Below are 27616 nucleotides of genomic sequence, written 5' to 3' on the forward strand. Positions count from 1 at the left end.
TACCAAATAAGTGAATCTAAAGTCTGATTTATAATTCTGCGTCGAGTGATTGGTGCGACCCTGAGTGCTGTTTGTTTTGCTCTGCAATTACACTTCCGAAACGCTAGCTGGCAGTAGGTTATGTTCCTCTGTGTCGAGTTTCTTTACTGTTGTTTTGTTTGTAAAACAAACTCTACCTTAATGTACAAGTAGCTAAAACTCACTCATTCAGAGGTGGGAACCTGCGAGCGTTCAACAACAATAATCATAAGGTAAACACAAAACAAAAGTCTCCATCTGGAACTATTTTACAAGACATGATACTTGTAAACAATCGCTTAATTGGGCTCGCAGCTCTTAGTAACGTCGCACTTGTGACGGCTACCAAGCCGACCAATCACAGAACTTGCAGCGCACGTTATTTCAAGTTACATATATTTATATATTTATTTATTTTATATAAAGAGCACCTATTTTACCATTTTTATAAGATGGAAGATAAGTCTACTACTTTCAAGAAACGACTAAAAACTCAACTATTTAGTCTCCACTTCACTTCCTAATCTGCAATTGCCTCTTTGAATATCACACTAACTGTACAAAAAAAAAAAAAAAAAAACTAATACTACTAATACTTCCCTTCTTAGACTTTACAGCCCTGAAACTTGCCTTTAGTACTTATTCATTGTTGCTCTTAGTTGTGTAAATTGCTTCCTTGTCCTCATTTGTAAGTCGCTTTGGATAAAAGCGTCTGCTAAATGACTAAATGTAAATGTAAGTCTTTTGTGTCTCCAGAATGTGTCTGTAAAGTGTCAGCTCAAAATACCCATCAGATTATTTATTATAGCCTCCAGAATCTGCCCGTTTTAGTGTCTGAGTACATTGTAGCTGTTTTAGTAGCCTGTGGCTTTAAATGAAAATTAGCTGCTTTTCCCACCCACTGTTCCCATGTGCGTGTCTGCTTCTCATGCGTTACAGCAGATAAACAGCAGTCAGTGACAGAGACAACCAAGTAAGTTTATTTGATGTATTTGTGGAGGAGCTTATTCAAGCCTTTCTAAAATGATAAGTCACACACACACATACACAATAGCATTTACTGACACCATGCAGCTGTGGTCATTATAGCGGTTAAGAATTACATAGCCATTTTTCCCTCTTTATTACAAACATGCTCTGTTTTAAAAACCTTTGAAACCTATAAAACTTATCACAGTGTAACGACTGGGGGGAGTGACACTCACAACAGAAGGTAAGATCCAATATGCAGGTTTATTCAATATCAGGCAAGCAGTGGTCATTAGGTGTAAACGGATATCTATAGACAGTCCAGAATCATAAACGATAAATAGGCAAAAGGTCAAAAGGCAAGCGGCTAAACTAGAGAACAAGGGTGACAAGGCTAAGGTCTAACACAGAGAAAACAAGACAGGGAAACGCGTTGTAATGTCACAAAGTTGCAAACAAGACTCTGCAAACTGGAAGGGTGAAAGAGTGGCTTATGAATGGAGTGATATCAGTCTGTGACAAGGTTCAGCTGGTGATTGCAATCAGGATAGATGAATGAACAGGCGTGCGTGTTTGGGAGCAGTGCATGTATGAAAATGTAGTCATGGGAAATGCGGAAATGTAGTTTTGAGAGTTCGTGTGAGAACCAGCGATCTCTGGAAAGCGATCGCTGGTTGTGTGACACACAGAGAGTTGGAACAGATATTTTAATGACAAATTTTTTGCAAAGAAATGGGCTGTGGACATGTGTATGCATGTTAATATGGAGACATGGTGCCTGTCAATCAATTTGGTGGGCGTCACTCCTACGTCACGTTGCGGTGGGCCTCAAAATCTCTGGGATTTGGATCCTATTTTAACGTCTGGAAATTTAAAAAAGAGACTTGTTGGGTTTCTATCACTCCAATATGACTGTGAACACACTATACCTACACACAATTCTGTCCAAACAACTTTTCCTCATAGGTGCCTTTTAAGAACAAACGCTCTAAATTGCAGCATTTTTATTTTTAATTAGGAAGAAACGCCAATAATAGTTTACAGAATGAAACATATTATGTTTTACTTAAACATTACATTAAATTCCGCACAGTACATTTTTAAGGTGGTCTCTAATTTTTATTTGTCTGTGTTCAATGCGATCTAAAAAAAACCATACCTCACTTTAGATGCCATTAAGCACCAGCTGGAATATTATAGTAAAAAAAATCTTTTAAACGAAACACATCTCTTATTTTGACTACTGCTCATGCAATATGACATCCATGGCTTATAAATGTCATGCAGAAATTAAATATTCATTTTGTTTAATTAAAATCCGAGCTGCAGCCCCTATAAAACAGGATGAATAGCACTGCCCCCCTCTGTTATGCAGAGTACTCGTATAATTATTGATAACCATCTTTATGGTATGATTATTCGATGCCCTTTTCCTTTTCTGCTTTATTTCCAGTGAGTAATTTTGCCTGAATGATTTATGGCCTAGTGAAACATTAGTGACAAGACTCCCAGAAGTATGACAGCGGACGCTCAGGCCTGCTCATTTCTTCTGTCTGCCTGCTTCACTGCAGACTCTTGTGTAAATGATAAGATGGCCTTCACCAACCCTGAGCTCAATTAGCAAGAAAGAGTTACTTAATAAGCCTCAACAGCTCAAATCACTACTGTGTGTTTTTGCCATCAAGTGTTTGGAGTGATGAAGATAGCAAAAATCCAGCATAGGGAAGAACTACTGAATGCTTCTGTACATAGAAAGACATACAGTTAAAATTATTAACCCTCATGTCAATTTTTATTCTTGTTCAAATCTTTTCCAAGTTCTCTTAAACAGACTAAGAAAAATTTCACTGTATTTCATATTGTAACTGAAGAGACGCTGGACAACGCTGTTGAGAATCCACCTGCAGCTTTACTTACAAGTATAGTCAGTCAGGCAATGGTCAACCACAGGACCAAATAGGTACATACAGGTAATCCAAAAGGTGTAGTCAAGTAACAGGCGAATGGTCAGTATAGGCGCAGGCAGGATAAACACATAACAAGGTAAGGAACAGGAAACATGGCAAGACATGACAGGGCAACGCTTCATAGTGCTACTGAAGTTAAACACTAAACAAGACTAAAGTTGCAGTCACACTGAACTGTCCAACTCATAGACTTCCATTCATACGCACATGAATGCGTCAGATTGAAAACGAAAGCTTGTGCGACAAGTTGAGCAGTTCGCTGCATTGCAAAGTTCCAGCTTAGTGAACTCTGACAAGTGAAGTCACATCAGGTGACTGCGTGAGACCAATTAAATTCTAAATTTTAGAGATGGCTGACATCAAACTGAGGTTTCGTTACAGTGTCAAGATCTCAAAGCGCAAGTGTTTGGAAACACTGCACCGATGCATGTGATGTCATGTGACTAAAGCGATTCAAAGCATCAGCCATTTCAGAAGTGTTTCGAGACCTGACAATTTTGGGTTTGACTGACAGGGTCGGAAACACTATCTCATGTAGCCTAGTGGACCGCGTATGTGCACAGAGTACTGCAACTGAGCTGCTAATGGCTCGAGTTTGAATCCCAACTTGTACAAATGCTTTGAAATTATGACTTGATATATTTTATCATTACTTTTTATGACTAAAACAAGACATATTTATTATTAAGTGAGAAAAATGTTAAAACAAAACATGTTACAAGAACAAAGCATTTAAAAACTGACATCTATAGCTGCATCATCCTGAGTTTGAACCCATTATCTCGGCATGATAGTCTGGAACTTCTACTGCATCACGGAATCACTTGAACCTCAAGTCTTCAATGTGGGGTTCAATTTGCTTAACTGTTTCTTTGCTGAAACTTTTCCAGAGCAATACATAAAAATTACCAGTAGGTGTCACTGTAGAGATGGGTTTCACAAAGCCTTGCTTTGAACACTACTACAAAATATGAACTCTGAGAAGAAATGTAATATATGAACTAATAGCTCGTTTTTTAAAACGTCTAATCATCTTGTTTAATGATGCCCCTTTTCGCAGAGTTGTACAACAAAATTTTGTTGTAAAAAAAAAATAACTCAAATAACGCAGCTGTAGTTTTTTTTTTAAATTTCCTGTTGTGGCTGACGTGTGTTCAGTGCCAGCGTATCCATTGAGTTGACCTAGGCGGCCGACTTGCTTGGCAAAATAGTGAGCGAATCCCCCGCTCCTCCCTCTCTCATGGTCCTTACTTTCATCCGCGAACCGGTCACATTCTTTTTCACTTTTGGGTTGAGGGTGGCATGATTGCCGTTTGCCTAGAGCGCCAGTTCATTTTCTGTGTGTGTTTAACGTGCAAATAAATTTGGATAAGACCAAGGACGTGCTTTTAAGGAAAGTTTCAGTATAAAACAGTTAATGTTGCATTAACAGGCTTGCGTTTCCTCCAGAGTTTCGTGCAATTTCGGGTGTTTCATTTTTAATCTTTAGACTTTAACTGCAGTTCAGCGGTTCACTCTCATTCAGCATATTTTCATTCAAGATGTTTTAATGGAATTTGATACTGCATGGCGAACGGAAAGAAAAACCTCTGCATTTCGGGACTCGCGTGATCCTTTAAGATAATCAAAAATCGCTGCTTACATGGTAAACTCTTAATCAGTATTATCTTAATCATAAAAGCGGAGTATTGGTGTCCATGTAAATGTACTCAGTAAAAGGGTCAGCTGAAGTCTTAAGATGTCAAAGACAGCCCTATTATCTGCCTTTAAGCTGCTTTCATATTGTTTCAATGTTTCCCGCCTACATGGTCTGTTTTCATTTATTTATTTTTTCCCTATTCTGTTTAACAAAAAGAAGATTTTTTCAACACATTTCAACATAATAGTTTTAATAACTCATCTCTAATAACTGATTTATTTTATCTTTGCCATGATGACAGTAAATAATATTTCACTAGATGTTTTTTAAGACACTGATATACAGCTTAAAGTGACATTTAAAGGCTTAACTAGGTTAACTAGGCAGGTTAGGGTAATTAGGCAAGTCATTGTATAATGATGGTTTGTTCTGTAGATTATCGAAAAATATAAAGCTTAAAGGAGCAAATAATTTTGACCCTAAAATGATGTTTAAAAAAATGTAAAACTGATTTTATTGTAGCTAAAATAAAACAAATAAGACTTTCTCCAGAAGAAAATATTATAGACATAATGTAAACATTTCCTTGCTCTGTTAAGCAGCATTTGGAAAATATTTTAAAAAAGAAAGAAACAAAGCATTGTTGTCCAATAACTTGCCTAATTAACATAATAACCTAGGCAAATATTTAAATTATGCTTTAAGCTGAATAGTAGTATCTTGTAATACTTTTAAAGTGGTTTGACAGTTTCAACCAAGAAGCACATTTACACCAGCAGTTCTGTGGTTTTTGGTTGGCGAAATCACATGATCCATTCACCAAAAAGTGTTTATTAACTCATTTATTTAAATTGAGTATTTTATAAGCTATTTGATTAAGCATTACTTATAATTATTGCTTACTAAATGTTCAAATTTAAAACATTCAACTTTATGCAGTGTCACTGCTGCACTTTTCCTTTAATACAGGAAGCAGTGTGCGCTGAACCAATTAGCATTTGATCTGACACACTTGATCAGGGCCTAAATGCAATTACCTTTGCCGAAGAGGACTGGGTGGTTGGCTGTGGTGGTTTTTTCAGCTTCATGGTGAAAGTAGGGTGAGTAGATGGGTTTTTATTGTATCTCTCATTTGCTGTGTGTTCTTGTCATGCTGTGCTGTTTACATTGTCTGCTTGCTTTGACACTGCTGTGTTTGTAAAGATGGTTTGTTGAATGCAGTGCAGGACTTGTATGTTATGTTCTGTGTCTGGTGCTTTTCTGGCTGTGAAAAAAAAATGTTTTGAAATGGTCAGTTTTCTGATTAAATGATTTTTGCAACTTATCTTTTAATAAGTTGCCAGATACTTTTGCTATTATACTAAGGCTTTTTCTATTAGCTGTTATGCTAATACTTTAGCTGTCATGCTATGTAGAGTTATTTGCTTATGAATTTATTTATTCCTCCTTTTATTATTTATTCCTCTGGTTGTGCTTTTGTAGGTTTGAAAAACGTCAAACGTAGATTTTATTATTGGTTATAATTTTTATATATGTGTGTGTGTGTGCCATGTGCTGATGCATCTAATAATTCTATTAATAATTAAATTACATTAAAGGTATAGTTCACCCTGCTGAAAAATCCAGCTTAAACCAGCCTAGGCTGGTTGGTTGGTTTTAGCTGGTTGACCAGTCTGGTTTTAGAGGGGTTTTGGCCATTTCCAGGCTGGTTTCCAGCTATTTCCAGCTTGGTCTTAGCTGGTCAGGCTGCAAAATGTCCAGCTAAAACCAGCTTCACTAGCCTGGCTTTCATAGCTGGTTTTGGCTGGACTCCTAGCCTGGCTAGGCTGGTCAAGCCCTCTAAAACCAGGCTGGTCAACCAGCTAAAACCAGCCAACCAGCCTAGGCTGGTTTAAGCTGGATTTTTTCTGTAGGGCACCAAAAAATGAAAATTCTGTCATTGATTAATCACTCTTCACTTGTTCAAAAATATCGAGTTTTTTTTTTCATTTTTTTTGTTTAATACAAAAGAAGATATTTAGTTAAATGTTGGTGGTTGGCTCCCATTGACTTCTATAATAAAAAATAAATGAATAAATGAAAATAAGAAAATAAATGAATAAATGTATTTTGCGTTCAAAAGAAGAAACTCATAAAGATTATTAGAGTAAAACATGAGGTCATTTTCATTTTTGTGTGAACTATCCATTTAATATGTTAACATGGAGAAACAGCACTGTAAAAAGATGATTTGGCATGAATTAAGTCATAACAAATGTTTGTATGTTAACTTAGTTTAATAAGTAAATCAGGTTTTAACAAACAAATCAAGTTATAACTTATAAGTTAAACTTCTTTTAGTCAGTTTGAAGGTGCAAGTGATTGTCTTCAGAAACATTTTTTGTTCTGTTTGGCTGTTTGAAATTCTCTTCACTTTAATAGCAATGATTCAAGTAAATGATCTACATGTATTTGTATATTCTGGGTGGGTATGGCATAAGACTAAAACATGTTCATTGATTAATTTGTCTGGCTGACAATTTTCATATTTCCAATAAGTAGCCCAAACTGTCTGTCAACAAATCCGTGCATCCGTTAACGCAGATCCGCCGTTTACCATGTTCACCTGCACACGAGAGTCACAGCGGTAAAAACAAATGCTGAATCAAAGCTTTTTAAAATCCTGAATCAACGTTGGAGTTACATTTGCATGCTGGAGGAAGGGCACACCATAGCTGAAGTATTTCTTTTAATCAGGTAATGTTATGTTTTAAAACTCTTTTAGTCATGCAAAGCTGATATAGATTTTGTTGTTTTTATAAATGCCTGTGTGTTGTTCAGCCACTGAAATCTTCCACCGAAAGATTGATGCGACTAATTTCATAAGGGACCTTTTACAGCATCGATAATGTAGATTTTAAACAACAAAGCACAAGTAAATAGCGCTATTCCACCTAGCATGCTTTACTGAGCTGAAGTTGGTTTTATATATACATTGGTTCATTTTTCAATTCCTGCACGCCGCCGGCCAACCACTAAACATACAGTAGTCTCACCAGGACAAAATGCGTAAGAGAGAAAGGCCAGCGATCCTTGCATGCATGAAATATTGCACATTATGACAAGTTCTGCTTGCTAACTGAAAACGTGCTAGATATAATACTGTTTTTTTGTTCAGAATTGTAGTTTTATGAAGTACTATAAAGTTTTCTAACTGGCGAATGACATGATCTAGTCAGTTGTTTACTCTCAAGGTGTGCGTTCGTGATTTCAGGAGAAGTAGTTTTAGACATCAGGGGGAAGGAGTTATATTGCAAAGATATTATGCAAACGGATTTAGGCAGATAACCTACTGCACCTTTAACTGGTGTACGTTGAGATGACTAGAAAAGTTCATTTGATTCAACTTAAAAGATACTTGAAAAAATTTACAATGAGCAGTGTTTTGTCTAGGTTTTTTTCCAGCTGTGGCGGCAGCCCTTTTTTTACACAGATCTACCAACCACCTGTGGCGTTATTTCAATGACCAATGTCGTGAGCGTAGTATTACAAGTCGAGATTGCATTTATGTAATAGCCTTTGAGTATGCGAATCTCTTTGCTTGCGCTCCGATTTTCCTCTGCTCATGCACAAAACTTCTTGCACGCCCCCTCAAGTGCAGATCTGAAGTAAAGTGAAACGGCTATACGTCGTTTTTGCCGGCCTCACGCATCACTCACCTGTCATTGAGTCTGTCAGCATGTAATCTTAAAGGGTTAAACAAAAAAGGCACAGCACTACTACGGTAACAGGAAAGTTTGCTTACAAGTTTGCTTGTAATTCACTTACCTTTTAGTACGTTTTGGTGCGATTATCACCCGCTATTAAAAAAAAAAACACGACTGAATGTTTGAATGAGAAGTTGTAATGTAGCCGTGGCGGGATCAATTTTGCCGTGGCGCCCCTCCATGGAAGAATGAATGTAGCAGAAACCATAACGAGGTTTGTGCCAAAGCAGAACATTTTTGAAATTGCATTGATCATTATAATGTGTGGCCATCAGGTTTTCAATAATGAAGTCAGTCTGTATCTTTATATATGTAGAAAAATGTTTATAAAGTTTAACAGTCATCAGTTTAAGACATTTGTGTGTGTGTGTGTGTGTGTGTGTGTGTGTGTGTGTGTGTGTGTGTGTGTGTGTGTGTGTGTGTGTGTGTGTGTGTGTGTGTGTGTGTGTGTGTGTGTGTGTGTCTGCAGCCAGTCAGTTACGCTACACATTTTAAGCTGAAGTACAGACGTGGCTCCTGAGCTGATAAGGTAGGGGCAGCAAAATCGCAGCAAAGCTAATTAGCCAACAAAAATTGGGCGGTAGTCCATATCGCTCGGCTCCAGAGAAGCCAATCTCTCCGGGCCCCAAGGGCGCAAACTCACTGCCTGAGCTGCCTGACATGGGTTGCCATTGATAGCTAAAGGGGTTCAAGTGATTTCCAAGAACGAGAAAGAGGGGGGGGGGGGGGGGGGGGGGGTGGTGTCTGGAAGTCCTTTAACGGTTAGCCAGCCAGCTAGTTTGTGTAATGCAAAACGGGTTTGTGGTTCTGGAACTACTTTTTGTTGTATGTGCAGTTTGTGGAAGGATGTATGGCTAGTTTAAACTGTACACAATCGAAATGTTCAGATTGGGATTTTTTTTCCAGCTGATATGACTATATATTTCTTGTGATTGGCTGATTTAGATCATTCAAGTTTTTAAAAAGTACTGTAAAATGAAACTTTCTATTAGCTGTCATGTTTGAAACCTGTTAGCCTGGACTCACTTTTAAGGATGTACACCTACCTAACTCTAAATAGTAACAGTTCTCGACCCCAGTGAGCTACAAACATAAAATTCACTGTAAAACAATAAACACACAAAAAGTTAAGGTAACTTAAACCATTTTAGAATACCGATTGTAACAAACCATTTAAGTTCAAAAACTAATCCTAATGAGTACTGTGAACTTAATCCATTTGAGCACAGTAAAACCCAATTAATGAAGAGAATTCAAACCAACTGAGTAATGTAAAACCCAACAAGGTAACTCAAAACTTGAGAATAGATTGCCATTGACCATTTGAGTAAAACTAACATATATGAGTACTGTGAACTTGCTCCATTTAAGTTGAAGTAATAAAAAAATTTAATTAAGTCAATACCTATAACACTGAGTTCAAAACTTTTTTTCAAATGAGTAGAATTAACTAAATAAAGTAAATTTAGAGTTAACTACACTCATTTCATATGATTGACTTTTAATGTAGGTATCATTGGAAAGAAGATACTTGAGCTTTACTATGATCTAGAACATTTCTTGCTAAAAAAGTATAAAAAAAAGTTTTACATTATGAAGTAATGAGAGAAAAAAATTGCACTGTGGTCAATTTTTGTTTTTTCATATGCAAACACAGGAAAACATTACAGTAATAATCTAGACAAAATATGCCTTCAAAGACAAGCGTCTCATAAGTTTTATTAATCAATTAATTTCTAATTTGATGAAGATGGCATGCAAAATAAGATTTTTGCTAAAGGTTTCCTGACACTATATCGATGTCCTTCTTTCCCTCATCGTCAGAGGCACTTTCTCAAAAATGACTTCCCAAACTAAAACGGTAACAGTTGCTGAATATGTTTTCGTATATAGTGTACGAATTAAAATCAAATGTTTAAGCACTACCATTATTCAGTTTAGACTATTTAAGTATTAGGATACTTTAAGGCTTAATGGAATAAGGTCTAAATAAATATTGTGCAATATGAGGACTGCAGACAACGTAACTCCCAAATGAACAAAATAGAAAAGTCTGATCCAAAAAAATAATGGGAATTTTATTCAGCAAGCCTCGTCAAGCTGCTTAGTTCTTTTGACTTTTGAATATTGAATTATGAAACTAAAACCACAATTAGGTGGAAGCAGCAAATTATAGTTTTTTAAAATGAATTTGAATTAAGAGTTCAAATGATTTATTCAAACGGTTCATTATTTTCCAAAAACAGCTAATGCATGTTTTAATTATGAATAAATCACAATAAAAAATTACCTGACTTTTTTTCTAACTGTTTATCTAACTAATTATAATTTTTAAAGAGCAAGTCACACAGAACACGATATTCTTATTGTTTATTGAGACCTTCTAATAATTCCACACTGTTTCAACACTACTACCATGCAAAAATTTGATATACCAACCTTTTATTTTAGGATTGCCGATTATTTAAGTCTCCAAGAGTACCTGGATGCAGACTTAGATTTGCAAGCTAAGACTGCATATTTTAGAGATGCAATGTCAGACACAATGCACTCAATGGAGCTAGTGACTTGACGTCATTGTTGGGGTAGGGTTAGGAGATAGATGTGGGCATTAAAAGCATTGGATGAAGCTCAGCTTGCAATTGCACAGAATCTGCATCCAGACTCCTCTCCAAAGATCTGACATTTCAATATTTTGTTTTCCTGCGATATGATTTAGGATACAATTTAACCGAATGGCTTGAATAGCTTCATTAATTGAATTATAAAAGAAATTAAACATAAATAATTTTTATTAAAGTTACAAACAATACAACTAATTGTGTCTGAATGCTTTAAACTCTCTCAGGCCCTAAAACACCTCCAGACAATATACTTTCACATTCACCATTATGGTTAATCTCTGCAGTGACACCATACATTTCGCATGTAATACAAAAAATCCTATAAAGAACATAATTGGGAAACAAATCGCAAATGTGTGTCTTGGCATATGATTGGCAAATATGTTCATGTAAAACAAACACTCCAGTCCAGAGAATAGCAAGGTATATAGCAAGCCAATATTCTCATGAACATGCACAAAAAGGACAAACGTGGTCCAGTAACATATTGGAGATCTGCAGAAATGTACACACCGTCTCCGGTGGATTTACGTGCAAATGGCATGTGAGAAAATGTGTCTCAGTGGCAAGTTTGAGATGTCAAAAATGTACACATGCCTCTAGTGGATTTGTGAAAAACAAAAAACAAAACAAAAAAAAAAATGCGAGCAGACAAAGCCCTAGCCATGTATTTTACCATTTCCAAAAATGTAGCCCTGAAAATGTATCTGTTTTCTTCTTTTTTTTTTCCTTTTTTTTTTACACTTTTGGGAACTGTGAAATACATGGGGCAAGCAACCCTATAGCTGCGTCCCAAATGGCACACTATACACTATGCACTCATGCACTATGTACTTATGCACTTACACACTCAACAGGATAGTATATGTATGAACTGGCGTCCCAAATGGCACACTTATGTATTTTTACTAAGCGGAAATTCAAACCGTTTCCCTGATGACGTTTGACTGTTGCCAAATCAGTGAAATAAACGACTGAATTATCAAGTAATACCGGCCGTATTGCTGCATTCACCATCGGGAGGCGCTATAATCACTCTCGTAGGAGAATTTTGCTTTCACCATCCAAAATAAATAAAGTTATTCAACATGTGCGTCCGATCGCTCCGCCCCTTCCACTACGTAAGCAAACCTGCGGTCGTTGAGTGCGTGAAGTGTCCATCATTCCACACTTCATTTTAGCGGCTGAATGAGTGCATCATCCGGGTAATTAAAGTGCACTTATTATTTTGAGAGTTTTCAATGTGAACACACTACTTACACTATTTATACTACAAAATGGCGTAAAATAGTGCATAAGTATGCGATTTGGGACGCAGCATATATATGTTCAACCCTATATATGTTCCCAGGGCTACATTTTTGAGAACTACAAAATGTAGCTCTAGGAATGTATAGTATCTGGATTTGCTTTCAAATATTATTTGAAAAACAGCAACACCTTATTGAATGTGAATATAGTTTCATACCGATCTGTGGCAAATCGAGTGAAGCATCCCTATTACATAACATAGAATGCAGCTAGACCAGTGATGGGCAAACTCGGTCCTGGAGGGCCGGTGTCCTACACAGTTTACCTCCAACTCTAATCAAACACACCTGCTTATAAGTTTCTAGTGATCTTGAAGACACTGATTAGCTTGTTCAGGTGTGTTTGACTAGTGTTGGAACAAAACTCTGCTGGGACACCGGCCCTCGAGGATCAAGTTTGCCCATCTCTGACCTAGACCCTAATTACCTCAACCTTTTTATCACAGCGGACCGACCAACGCTTGACAATTTGACCAGGCTAAAAAGTGGCCTTCATTTGCAATCTTCATCAGTTGATCTTGGAGACATGGGGTCCGTTCTTCGTACCTCGCTTAAATGATCTGAGATTATTTGGCAGATCCTGGATCTTTTAATCTTGATAACTGATCTCTCATTAATTTGGCTCTTCAAACAAGTTCGCGAATCAGATTAGAATGTCTGGATAAACTGATCTGAGATCGCTGCGTGTACTGTGAAAGACAGATCTATCGATCCTCGAAATCATGATCAGCAATGCAACGATTGGCTGACGGCACAGCAGCGTAATGACATCATCTGATTAATATTCAATTATCCATGTGAGCAAAATTACATCAAACTAGTAGTAAACGGTTTGTTAAATATGACACGCAATAACTTTCCACATATGTTGTGAGCTGCAGGCTTTACACTTTCATGTGTTAAGAGTATTCATCAGGTATTTTAATGCCAATCAATGTATTTAGTTCTACATTTTGAAAAGATTATCTTTATTATAGTAGCCGTTTTTTAATCTGTGTAAAGAATAACTGGTTGTTTACAAAAGCATTTTCATATTGGTAAAGGCGTCTGCAACTTTTGTGAAGCATCAAATCACTGGCATATTAACTATCAAAACATGTTTATGTCAGCATAAATGTATTATTGCTTTGAAAAAAAAAGTCACATATTGTGCATTTCTATTATTTCTATTACACAATTTGTACTAAAGCGATCTAAAAAAGTTCATATCAATAAGTTTTCTCTTTGCACCACCTTTCATTTCGAGGGTGCAGATTGCATAAGTTTTATTAATATGAATAATTTTATTTATTTTATTAATGACTATAACTTTATATATATATATATATATATATATATATATATATATATATATATATATATATATATATATATATATATATATATGTATGTTAAAAAATATGTACCATTTTCCCAAGTGTATATAACTACTACTGTAAGAAAATATCAGAATTCGGTACATACTTTCTGTATTATCTTTGCTTGAACTAAGCCGATCTAATCATGTTTATATGAATTGAACCTGCTTCCGATCAGGTTTGAGCTAGCAGAACTGTTGCTATGACAACAACTCTCAGATCAGCTTTGAAGAACGAAACGATCCTGGATCGTGTCAAATCGTCAATATCCAAATCAATATCCAAATCCAGCTAACTGAGTAATCCACGTACGAAGAACGAACCCATGGTGGATTAACCTGATTTGTTGACAAATAGGTTGCAGATCCATTCCTCGGCAGTTTGTAGGTCTTTCACTGGGCCTTTTCCCCATCACAAAGACCTTTCCCAAAGATGTCTGTTTCTTAATCATTTTGCCAAGATGTAACCAAGAGAATACGGTCATTTTTCAAAATAAAATATTTTTCAAAATAAACGATCATTCAGACTTGACTAATAAATAAAATGGAAATAATTCATGATTTCTTGTGGTGACCATAACCAATTGATCCATGGGCCGGTACCCGTCAGCAACCCAGTGGACCACTGCTATGAAAAGAATAACCCTGTTGACTGTATTATGGATGATGTAACCAACAGACAGGAGTATTGAGATGATGCTGATTATGATTTGAGATGTGAACTCTGCTCATGTCAGTGTCATTTGCGATAACCTTCCATCACCCTGTGCATTCCTGTTGTCGATGGCACGAATGCAATTTCATGCATATTTATTATTCGGTAATGCAAGCTAAGGGCTTCATTTTACTTTCCAGTTTAGCTAATCAGCGGCACGGTAACTAGGTCCACTGTCTGATTTTTAGCAGCGCTTTCCAATTACATGAAAGTCACATTGGAAATACACAGACAAAACATAATCTTAGATTAGCCGGTGTAGATGAAGCGCAGCAGGGAGAGTTGGGATTTGAGGAATGGCGAGTTACAACCAGAATAATTGGATTGTGACAGGCTCACAGGCATAATGCCAATAATTTTCAAGGCTCTTCTTTATTTTTATTTCCGCTTTTATTTTTTCAGAATCAGACTTATGTATTTTTCATTCGCCAGTGGAAGCTTTGAGATAATACTTCATGGCTGAGCCAAAATCAATAGTCAGCTTTTTGAAGATGGCATTAAAATATACTGTATTTGACCAAACCTCCTTATAAACTCTGCTTGTAGGAGAACAGCAGTCAAGAGGTTTGGGTTTGGGCCAGTGGTGAGACATGGCTGAGGCTACAAGCTATTTTTGATCAGGCTACTGTGACTACTCTAGGTTATTTACAAATTTAAGTTGGGCCAAAATATATAAATTTACACACACAGCTCATTTCAGGTCAAATTGATATATAAAAGCTGCATAAAAAGTATTTTTTCAATGTAAATTTTTGGTTTGCAAACATTTTAAGAATCGTTGTTATACTACTATGCTTTTAAAATACAGTGCTAAATAGAACCAGTTAAAGCACTTTAAGTACAATACAGTACTTATACAGTACTCATAAAGAAACTATAATGGTTCTCTAGTAGTTTTTTTTTTTTCAGGTTGTTTAAGTTGCTACTGTATGTACAATTAAAAGTGACTTGTAATCTTTGGCTTGTAAACATACACTGTAAAAAATTATGTAAACAATAAGCCATGACAGCATATGTTTTTAGTTCATTGTAACTTATTAAACTAAGTTAATCATGTTCTAACTTCATATTATGAGTCATGCCAAATATTGCAATTAGTTATGTTGTAAGTCAGTTTAACATCTTATAAGTTTAATGGACTCAAAGGATATTTGATACAGCCTAAACAATTAAAGCAACCAGGATTTTTACAGTGTAGTGACCAAATATTTATAGAGTATACTGCACGATATTGGAAAAATCTGATATTGCCGAATTTTATCTTTCTGCAATTTAAATATTGCTATATGAAACCAGTTTCAAAACAGTTTGAATAGCTCTATTTGACGATTTTCTGGGGATATATGTGTATGTATGTGTGTGTACATATATATATATATATATATATATATATATATATATATATATATATATATATATATATATATATATATATATATATATATAAATATAAATAAATAAATAAATTCTGTAGCTCTTGGTCAACTATAATTCAGACTAGACATTGCATATCTTTGTGATGTTATATTGCGTAAGTGCACATTGTGATGTTGATGCTGAAACAAATATATATTGCAGCTCTAGTATAAATAGTGCTATATAGCACTTTAACCACCGTGAAGAACTACAGGTGAACAATTACAGTTAATTACTTGTACAAGTTCATCACTTTGTAGGTTCTACAGTACTTAAATAGTTTATATGATTCCAAGAGAAAGAACCATTGAAGAACCCTTTTTTCACTACTACTACTACTACTACTACTACTACTACTACTACTAATAATAATAATAATAATTATAATTGTTATAATAATACATGTTTTGTTTAAAGGTCATTTTGAACCTGGGATGTACATTTAAGTCATTTAACATCTTGTGAAATTCTGTCTTAAGTTATATTACTGTCTGAAAACAACAAATACATTTGTATTAGTTATCCATTTGCATTAATTTTTAGGCCTTCTGTATATTTAGACTTCTTAAATATAAGAACATCAGTTATAGGAATAGTTGGATATATCTAAAAGCCTTTGGGGCTAAATATTGTGTTTAAAAAATGTGTGTAAAATCATTTCAGCATTAAAAAAATCATCACTTGAAATCATTGGAAATATAAACCATTTTTGCTTGATGTCGTCTTGTTAGACAGGAATGCATTGTTTTTTTTTAAATGTATACATGTATGTTTTGTCTAGAATTTGAATGTATTGTGAGGGCTAATTGTGTGTTGTTTTATGTGATTCAGTTGGTGGCAGCCCAGAGAAACACACAGTCTGCCCTTCGAGTGTATTTATTTCCATTTTATATGTTGATGTTTAAATCTGTGTTAAATAACATGTAAACATGCCCGTCAGGCCTTACAATGTCAATCGTCTGTACTCTAATGTTTATATTACAAGGTCCAGTTCACCAGAATCGCTTCAAAAAAGCTCTGAAAGCCCACACTGCAGCAGTAACGCACTGAGACAGCTATACACGCGTTAACCAGTCGGCCATCTATATTTCAGGGCAATACAAAAGAGGATTTAAAGTGGCAGAAGTGAACACAGTTAGTTGCAACTCACCTGGGTGCAGTTACAGCAGGACACGCGTAACCCGCAGCTGGTGTTAAGTCTTGTGTCAGGGGAGACGCTCTGTGTGTAGATACACACACACGGATGGCAACATAAGAGATAAAAAATGGAGGATTCATTTCTGCTTCATTTCCTGCCATTTCTACTGAAATATACTATAGGCTTGGATTGAGTGGGATGTACCCCATCTCAGCCCCACTCTCTTTGTTTCTTGTATTCCCTTTATGAATTTTTTAAGCCGGTTTGACAATGCCTGAAAAAGTCAGTCTTCCGTGAGAGAATAAGAAAACATGTTGGAGGACTTTGAGATACAGTACCTTATGAAGGGATCGAAAGACAGGCGAAATCTTATCCTGCTGCTTGTATTATTCCCCTTTTTTATTGTGGCCTTTATTTTTTCATTTTGAGGCAGTGTGATGCACAGTCTGTCAGTAAATAAGTTATTAAATAAGTAATGACATAGAAACACACTTCACACACTCTATATCTAGCATTTTATGATATTTTTTGTTCTTTAATTTGTATTGAATTATATATGCAGAGTATGGACATTGATATTATTTTTGTTAGATTGTTAATAAAGTGAATCATTATTTAATAGTGAACAAGTAATGCTTTTTAATTAAAAAAGCTTACGTTTTCAATATAATACTATTAGTAGTATTAGTAATAATAATAATAATAATAATAATAATAATAATAATAATAATAATAATAATAACAATATGAATAATAATAATAATTTATTATTATTATTATTATTATTATTATTATTATTATTATTATTTGTTAGATGTATGTGCGTGTGTACACTGGGTGGTCAACATCCATTCCTTAAACCCGGTCAGAGGTGAAAAGGCAACATTGACGACAGTATGGTCTGCACATTGATTTATTCAATCCCATCTTCAAACAGTTTACACATTTAGGAGTGCATTTAGATTTGCGTATTTGGGTGCATTTGTGTGTGTGTGTGGTTTATTCTCATGAACGCACACACATCAACAAACTACCATCTGTCTCATGGTAGCACTGGAATATTCTGAGAACCGAACATGTCTGGGCACGTCCGTAACTCCACCCACATGTGACGTCACACAGTTATCAAAATGAGAGTTCAAAAGGGATTTTATACAGCCGCCCCCTAATCTACATAGGAGATTAGAAATTAAATAAACATCACTGTTCTCTCACTTTACTCGTCACTGGTATCAGTAGGCATCTCTGGTAGGACTATCAGTTTAGAAACAGGGCGACGGTAGACTCGGCTATCAATAGTTACGTCTACAACTCGAACAGTTCCATCACTGCTGGGTACAGCTTGTTTTATTCTGCCTATTGGCCAGAATGCTCGTGGCAATTGGGGGTCCATGATCATAACTACTTGTCCTACCGATGGATCTGGTGTAGAATGATGCCATTTGGTACGTGGCTGTAAGTTCGGCAAGTAATTACGAATGAATTGTTTCCAGAACTGGTCAGCTATAATTTGGCTATGTCTCCATTTTCTCTTTGCCAGCAATTCTTCTTTGCCATAAACCACTTGAGGAAGGGAGGCGTCCCGCCGCCCCATCAGCAGAAGGTTTGGAGTAACTGGGTCCGGGTCAGATATTTCTGATGATACATAGCCGAGTGGTTTCGAATTCAGTATTCCCTCCACCTCTATGAGAACAGTGGTTAGTACTTCCTCAGTCACAATCTGATCTTTCAGTACCACTCGAAGACAAGATTTAATAGAGCGAATTTCACGCTCCCAGGCTCCTCCGAAATGAGGGGCATGTGGAGGGTTGAACTGGAAGGAAATGCTCTGTTCACTCAGTTTTTCTTTGATATCTGGCTCAAGTGCAGAGAATGCTTCTTGGAGTTCTCGGCTTCCACCTCTAAAATTTGTACCCTGATCAGATATTATTTCAAAGGGTTTTCCACGTCGTGCAATAAAACGACGTAAAGCCATAAGAAAGGAGTCAGAGTCCATACTATGCAAAAGGTCTAGGTGGATACACCTGGTGGTGAGACATTTGAAAATGATCCCCCATCGCTTCTCATGTCTTCTGCCTATCTTTATTGTAAATGGTCCGAAGCAATCAACTCCAGTTGACCAGAAAGGAGGCTGATGCAGGCGAAGACGAGCAGCAGGAAGATCAGCCATTTTTGGGTTGACTGGCTTACTCCGCCAGGTCCTGCATTCTCTACACTGGTGTTGATATTTCTTTATGGCTTGTCTGCCTCTGATAATCCAGTAACTTCTCCTCAATTCTGCAAAGACACGTTCAGGACCGGGATGAAGTAGCCGGTTGTCGTAGTCTTGTATGATGAGTTTAGTGATTGGATGATCAGGTGCCAAGACGATAGGATGTAGGGTATCACCATCGAGTTCCTTAGCCTTACGAAGGCGACCTCCAACCCTAATCATTCCCAGGGTTTGATCATATTCCGGTGCCAGAGTACTTAACCGACTGCTAGTGTTTATTACCTTGCCATTCTGAAGTGCATGGATTTCAACAGGAAAGCTGTCCTGCTGGGCTTGTCTTAGCAGTATCAGTTCAGTATCAATACGTTGTGCAGCTGACATCGGGGGGGCTTCTGTTCCATGCACAGACTGGTAGGTTGCTTGGACTAACTCTGCCCATGTTGAGTGTTGCTCAGGATTTGGTAAAGAAGACTGAGGTACAGTTACATGAGCACAAAAGAATGACTTTCTTAATTCATTCTCTTCAACTGACTGTGAGGTGGGTTGTATTGGCCAGTGTTCTGGTGACTGCTGAAGGAAGTTAGGGCCTTGATTCCATTGACATGCTTGTGAGAGCTCATAGAGGGGTTTGCCTCTTGTAATGTCATCAGCAGGATTTAGTTTAGAGTCCACATATCTCCAGTTATTGGGACTGGTTAACTCCTGTATTTCTGTTATCCGCGTGCCAACGAACACCTTGTAATGACAGGATTCCGATTTGATCCATGAAAGCACAGTGGTGGAATCTGTCCAAAGATTAGTGTTGTTGATAGGTAGAGTAAGTTCAGTGATTAGGAGTTTAGCTAGTTGGGCTCCTGTAAGGGCGCCACACAGTTCCAGTCGGGGCATTGATATTTGCTTTTTGGGTGCAACACGGGATCTGGCCATCACAAATGAGGTATAGATTCTACCGTCTTCACCTTCAAGACGCAAATATGCCACTGAACCATAAGCTCGCTCCGAGGCATCACAGAATATGTGTAACTCCAGTTTGGGTTTGTTTGATTCTGGACAGATGGGAAAATAGCATCTTGGAATGGTTATCCTAGAGAGGTACTGCAGTTCATTAGTCCACTGCTCCCATTTGTCCTGCATATCTCCTCCGATGCACTCATCCCAGCCACATTTGTTTATCCACAAAGCTTGGACAAGGATTTTTGCTCTAGTGGTGTAGGGCAGAATATAACCAAGAGGATCATACTGAGAGGCTAGCACTCTATAAATGTTGCGCATGGTGGGCTCCTCCTTGCATATCGTGCGATTTCGAAAGCTAAGCTTGTCAGAGATGCAGTGCCAAGAGAGCCCAAGTGTAGACTCTTGCATGTCTGTTTTGTTCGCAGTCAACCATAGATCACAGCTCTGATCGTGCCTCAGTTGGTAAATGAGAAATCACTTCTGCGTAGTTACTGGCCCATTGTCTTATTTCGAACCCTCCAGCTGCTAGTAATGCCCTCATTTTGTCTATGAGCTGTTTGGCCTCATTTGTAGAGAGGAAGGATTGCAGACAGTTATCCACATAAAATGAGTTTAACACAGACTCTACAACCTCTTCATTTCCTTCACGATGGTCTGTGACATGACGCTGAAGGGCGTAGATGGCACAGCACGGGCTGCATGTGGTGCCAAATGGAAGAACACGCCACTCATAAATGTCGGGACTCCTTTCCTTTTCCATATTTCTCCATAAGAAACGCAGTAACTGATGATCTTCTGGAAGGAGGCGTACCTGGTGAAACATTGACCGAATCTCCCCACTGATAGCTACAGGATACTGACGGAATCTGAGGAGAACTCCGAGCAATGATGGGCTCAGCATAGGTCCTGGGAGTAACTGGTCATTCAGAGAATCTTGATGGAACTGATACGAGCAGTTGAATACAACACGGGCTTTACTGTTGTGGTGTACAAGGTGGTGGGGAATATACCATGATTCCTCTGTAACTTTGGCCTCTTCTGGAGTGAGTTTTACTGCATAACCTGCTTGTTCAAGTTTGTGGATTTCTTTGTTGTACACTTCTGCTAGCTCTGGGTTTTGTTTCAAATGGCGCTCAGTGGCTCTTAGAAGAGCCATGACTGATTCTGGACCTACTTGCAAGACCTTTGCATTTCCTTTGCGCAGGAGAGGGGTTGCATAGCGAGAAACTCCATCTATTTCCACTCTTTTGGTTTTGGTTTCCAGCATTGTTATAGCATCTCTATCCTGCTTGGATCGTGTCATGTCTTTCATAGGCTGAAAGGGAAGTATGTCTACTTGCCATAACCTTTCGACATAATGAGATGGGTCTTTCGGTGGAGGATGGAACATTGAGATGTTCAGACATGTAGTCTCCAATGGTTGGTCTAGAAATGTTGTAGGACCCTGTATGGCCCAGCCCAAACTTGTACTAACTGCAATGGGACCACCTAAAGGACCCATGAGCACTGGAGCTATCGGTGCTATAAGGTGTGGGTAATCAGAGCCAATAAGCAGCATTGGCTGTACCTCTTTGAAAGGTATAATTGGAATGTCTCTCAAGTGGGCAAACTTGTGCTTCAGAGCATCCACAGGGCATGACTGCTTGGCAATGTTCAGATCTTGTGCTGTAAAGGCAGAGTGTATCTTGTAGCGGATACTTGGTTTTGCAGAAGTAGACACTTCAAAGGAGACTGATGCCCCCTGGATTTCGACAACTTCTTGTCTGATTGTTCTAAGGGCAAGTGATTCATCTGTCTCTTCCAGATTGAGGTGATGTACTGCTGTGGGCAAAATGATGGTCCTTTCTGACCCGTCGTCCAGAATAGCATATGTGTCCAGAACTCTCCCTTTGTTATGTAATCTGACCTGAACCACTTTCAACATGACTCTGCAAGAGTGAGTAATCTGATCGAGGTAGACTGTGCGGGGTACTGTATTGACGGTAAGAACACTCTTGTTGATGCTGGATGCAGTATCGTGTAGAATTGGTAAGTGCTGCTCACCACAACTGGAACAGGGTTTTTTCAGAGTACACTTTGCAGGCTCATGCCCTCTACCACACTTCCAACATCGGTCATTGTCCTTTATCCATGCAATTCTTTGGGCTACATTTAATTTGACAAATTCAGAACAGGAATTGAGGTAATGCTCCTGACATTTGCAGAAGGGGCAATATGGCTTAAAACTCTCACGTTTCTTAACCTTGGTCTGTTCTTTGTTTGGCTGGAGCGATGAGGTGGTGGAGGGACCTGCAGTAGCGTGATTTATGCCATAGTAGATTGTGGAATGCACCTTTGGTGGCTTTGTGGGTTTCAGCTCTCTGACATCAATATGGGGTTTATCTGTACTGTACAGTTCAGCTGTTCGCCTCGATATCTGCAGTGCTTGTGATTTGTTCTCCAGCCACTCTGCAAACTGAGGAAGAGTGTAAGTTCTGTCAGACCCATTTTGGAGAATGCCTCTGGACATACAGTACTCAACAAAGCTATCTCTATAAGAGGGTGGTAGCTTGGTGAGTAATCTATCAACGTGTGAGCCACACAGAAGCTCGACTCTGGATGACCCCTCCAATGTATTTAGGAGACCAACAAGAGTGCTAACAGATAAAGCAAAATCCTCAAAACCTTGAGCGTCACCTGGTCTCAGGGAAGGTGTACGGAGGATGCTACCAATTTCTCCCTCTACCAGTTGTCGGGGCTGACCATATCGCTGCTGTAATGCTTGCATAGCTCGACTGTAAGGCATGGGATCATACATATATCGTTTAGCTATTTGGAAGGCAGCTGGCAATTTAAGATGATCAAGTAGCACTTGAAATTTGTAGTCCTCGGTCAGATGAAGGTGGGGGCCAAGTACACTATTAAGTCCTTTTTTAAGCAGAGCAAAATCACTTTCCTTTCCAGTGGTGAAATTGATAAGCTTAGGTTTGGGTATTCCATATGAGGAAGCAATAGCCATTTCCATCATACTTGGAGCTTGAACTGCTGGCGGTACAGTGGAAGAAAATGGTGTTGCATATGACGGTTGCTGAGATATTGATTCTAGGGGTCTGTTAGGCAGATAGTTCCCAGTGTATTGATCTGAATAGTGTACAGATCGCAGTGGAGGAGGCTCTGAGAAATGAGGCATCACAGGCGGTGCTAGAGTCAATGACTGAGGTTCCACATAATTAGTATTAACAGCATGGCTTGGCACAGTAGTCATAGAAGGTACATGAACTGATGGATAGCTAGGTGCAGCTCGGTACACAGTGGGTGTAGGTGGTGTCATCGAAGTTATGCTATGATGTACAATGGACTGCACTTGTGGCGGATATGCCTGATGAAAATCACTAGGCTGTTGATAAACATATGGAGGATGCATTACACCTGCTGGAGCAGATCCTGGTCGTGTCTCACGCTGCTGTACATGATGCTCAATAGGGAGAGAGGCTGTACGAGACAATGGCTGTAATGTCTGTGGTAGTAACCCTTGGGTCATCTGTACTGGAGGCAGACTATGTGGCTGAGGTAAGTTTGTGGTGGGTAAGCGTGCTGGTATAACTGGAGAATAATACTTTGGTTTTTCAATGTTTCCTGAGCTCAGATGACCCGAACAGAGAAGAGGCAAACTGACACTACGTTGCTGGATGGACTGCTGCTGACTACTTGGATGAGGGACTGACCTGTGATGTCCAGTACCTGTGGCAGAAACATAGCTTAAGTCCTGATGCATACATGGTGAACCTTTGCTTTGCTGAATAGACATTTTCAACGTGCTTTGTAATTCTCTGAGTTGCTCTTGTACATTCCAAACACTCTCTTCCACTTTACGTAGCCTTGTAGTCTCAGTATCAGGTCTATAAGGGGTAGAAGTTCCATATTCCACATCTGGATCAGTGATAGTCTCACTAACATGCATATGCTGCAAATCCTCTTGCAAAGGGGGTGAAACTAAATGCTGTGGCTGGGAAGTCAGTACAAAGTCATCCAGATGTCCAGGAATTCTCCGAATCCTGCTAGGACGAAGACTCTGTTGATTTTCATTGAAATCCCTTGATGTTGCCATAAGGATAGATGTTGACTCCGGCTCGAAGGACCACTTTGTTAGATGTATGTGCGTGTGTACACTGGGTGGTCAACATCCATTCCTTAAACCCGGTCAGAGGTGAAAAGGCAACATTGACGACAGTATGGTCTGCACATTGATTTATTCAATCCCATCTTCAAACAGTTTACACTTTTAGGAGTGCATTTAGATTTGCGTATTTGGGTGCATTTGTGTGTGTGTGTGGTTTATTCTCATGAACGCACACACATCAACAAACTACCATCTGTCTCATGGTAGCACTGGAATATTCTGAGAACCGAACATGTCTGGGCACGTCCGTAACTCCACCCACATGTGATGTCACACAGTTATCAAAATGAGAGTTCAACAGGGATTTTATACATTATTATTATTATTATTATTATTGTCTTCTAAGAAAACAAAAGTTTAATAATATTTATAATAATAACAATTATAAATAGTGTAAAAAGAAATAATACTACTAATAGTAATATTAATGATTTAATTATAATTATTCTTATTATATTATTTTATTATAATATAATAACAATAATAATAATAATAAGAAAATGAAATTTTTTTAAATAATAATGTATATATTTATTATTATTATTATTATTATTATTATTAATAATAATAATATAAATACTGTGCAATAATAATAATAATAATAATAATAATAATAATAATAATAATAAAAACAACAACAAAAACAACAATAACAATAATCATTTATTTTAGTATTTTTATTATTATTAATTATTATAAAAATGTAAAATTAAATGCTGCTACTGCTACTACTAGTAATAATAATATTTTAAAATAATGTATAATAATAATAACAACAACAACAACAACAACAACAACATCAATAATAAAAATAATACTAAAACACATTATTATTATTATTATTATTATTAATAGTGTTGTTGTTATTATTATTATTATTATTATTATTAAATTATGACCACATTCTTTTCATCATTTGCATTCTTTATCACTGACTTAATTTTATACATTTATATTCATGAATATAAAAAAAACTTTTATATGTATTTATGATAATAATGATATATCTAGATGTTGACAGATAGATAAAGATAGATGACAAAAACAAACAGCACATGCTGGCCATCCTGTCAAACATCCACTCTCTGTGATTTATTTCATGAGACGCAGGAATCATGCCAGCAGCGTTTACAGCAAATGGTTTCCTCCAGCCATCTCACAATCATGAAGTCAAACGTCTTTGCATATTCATGCCAGTGTCATTGTGAATCTCACAGCTGTGTGGCGTCTGGTGGCTGCGCTGAGATGCAGCACAGACTGAACTTTCACATATGTCTTGGCTGTAATTTTATCAGCAGTGTAGCATTAAGGAGGGCTTTCTGAATAATTCATTTACATGCTCTGACATTTCCATCGCAGCAACATCATTCAGAATAGGCTATGGTGCTCAAATGAATTTCCAGAAAGGAATATTAAATATGCCAACTAAGATGTCAGTATGCATATGAATTTTGTTCAGCAATAGAAGTTGAAAAAAAGGAAAACTTTTTAGTGTGAGCAGGGGGAGAAATAAATACTTTCTTCTTTTTCCTCAGGGATTTATTTATTTATTCATAAATAGATTTTGTTATTTGTATTTGTACTTTTATTGTATTTATTTCTTTTTTTTTTGCCAGCTTATTTTCAAGCAAAAATTAATGGGTCTTGAAATATTTTGTTGTTTGTTTTATTTTAATTAATGTAATTTTTTTAAAAATATTTATTTATATATGTTTTTTTTTGTATTTTATCTCAGAATTTTGTTAATTTATTTAGATTTATAAATGTATTTCTTTGTATGTAAATTTTTATTCTATATTATCTAAGAATATTTTGTTTGATTTTTATTTATTTATATTCATAAATGTTTTTATTTAGGTTTATTGTATTTTATCTCAGAATATTTTGCTTTTAATTTATTTGTTATATTTTTAATGTTTTATATTTGTACGTGTGTTTTTAATGTATTGTATGTCAGAATGTTTTTTTCTTTTTCTTTTATATTTTTAGTTGTATTTAAATTTCTCAGAATCTTTTGTAATTTAAGTATTTTATTTGTTTATATTTAAAAAAAAATATTGGTAATTTTTATTGTATTTTATCTCCGAACAATTTTTCATTATTTATTTAAAAATGTTATATTTATTAATAATTTTCACTTGTATTTTTATTGTGTTGTATCTCAGAATATTTTGTTGTTTATTTGTTTTTATTTATTGATTTTATTCATATATTTAATTTAATAATTTTTTTTTATATATGTTTTTTTATTTGTATTATTTTATATTTTTTCTGATTATTTTGTTTAATTATTTTTTAGTTTATTTATTTATTATAAAAATGTGTATATTTGTTTTTTATCAGAGATTATTTGGCTTATTTATTTATTCATTTTTTTATTTAGATTTTTTTTTTCACGTTTTTATTGTATTTTATCTAAGCATATTTCGTATATTTTTTTATATTTATAAATGTTTTTTATTTGTATTTGGTTTGTATTTTATTTCAGAATGTTTGTTTGTTTGTTTGTTTGTTTTTATATATTTATTTATAAATGTTTTTTAAGTGTATTTTTGTTGTTGTTTTTTTTTTTTCTTGGTAGCTTTTTTTCGAGCAAAATATTATGGGCCTAAAAATATTTTGTGGTTTTAATATGTAATCAATGAGTTTGTCAAAGTAAAAACTGCTTCTCTGTTTGCAAAAAATAAATATTAAAATAAAACAACACTATTGACTAACAAGTCCTACAATTAACACTTGTCAAGTGCAAAATGTGAGAAAAAAATAATGCCTTCAGCAAGAAGCTGAAACTGTTGTTCATCAGTTGACCACTGATTCTTTGTTATTAATTTTAACAATGTCTGAGAATGTGACTTGGCTAAGCATAATAATTAAAATCAAAGAGTGTGTTTTAATTGCATAAAGATGTATTGTGAAGGACAACACTGTGATCTTTTGTTGTGAGATGCTCAAGATAAGTGTTTTCTTTGTCTCCGCCTAGCACAGTTAATATTAAGCACCACTCTACTGTACATTTAAAGTCCTTGAATTTTGTCTTGCTATTGAAAATGAAGTATTTGGCAGTTTTCCACATTCTAATGGCAGTGGTTTTTAAATCTGTTGTCCACAAAGAAAAGTTTTTCTGCAGTGTCATTCCAAACACATTTTCCTTTGCATTTAAGCATTTGGTAGATTTAAAGGGGTTCACTCAAAACTGGAAATTCTCAGTCATCACTGACTTTGTTTACATGGACACCAGTAATTAGATTATTTGCCTTATAGTCTGAATAAGACGTTAATATGATTAAGGTATCATGAGATCCTTTCATGATCCGTTTTACATGTTATAGCACATAATTCGATTAACACCATTGCGTCACTACGCTATCCACATTTCCACAGGAGTTTCATGC

The 27616-nt window shown here is 36.4% G+C and overlaps 1 protein-coding gene across 2 annotated transcripts in view; it reads left to right on the forward strand.

Moving 5' to 3' along the window:
* Positions 1 to 5618: 5618 nt before the first annotated feature.
* The window catches only part of si:ch211-170a17.1, an 830126-nt gene continuing 808128 nt past the window's right edge, over positions 5619 to 27616 (forward strand). For both annotated transcript variants that reach the window (XR_015507874.1, XM_087282057.1), the window contains exon 1: positions 5619 to 5693. The gene's annotated coding sequence lies outside the window, so the exon portion shown is untranslated. The remainder of the gene's footprint in view (positions 5694 to 27616) is intronic.

Source organism: Danio rerio, chromosome 14, assembly GCF_052040795.2.
Source record: "Danio rerio strain M-AB ecotype USA chromosome 14, GRCz13ab, whole genome shotgun sequence".
Taxonomy (NCBI): domain Eukaryota; kingdom Metazoa; phylum Chordata; class Actinopteri; order Cypriniformes; family Danionidae; genus Danio; species Danio rerio.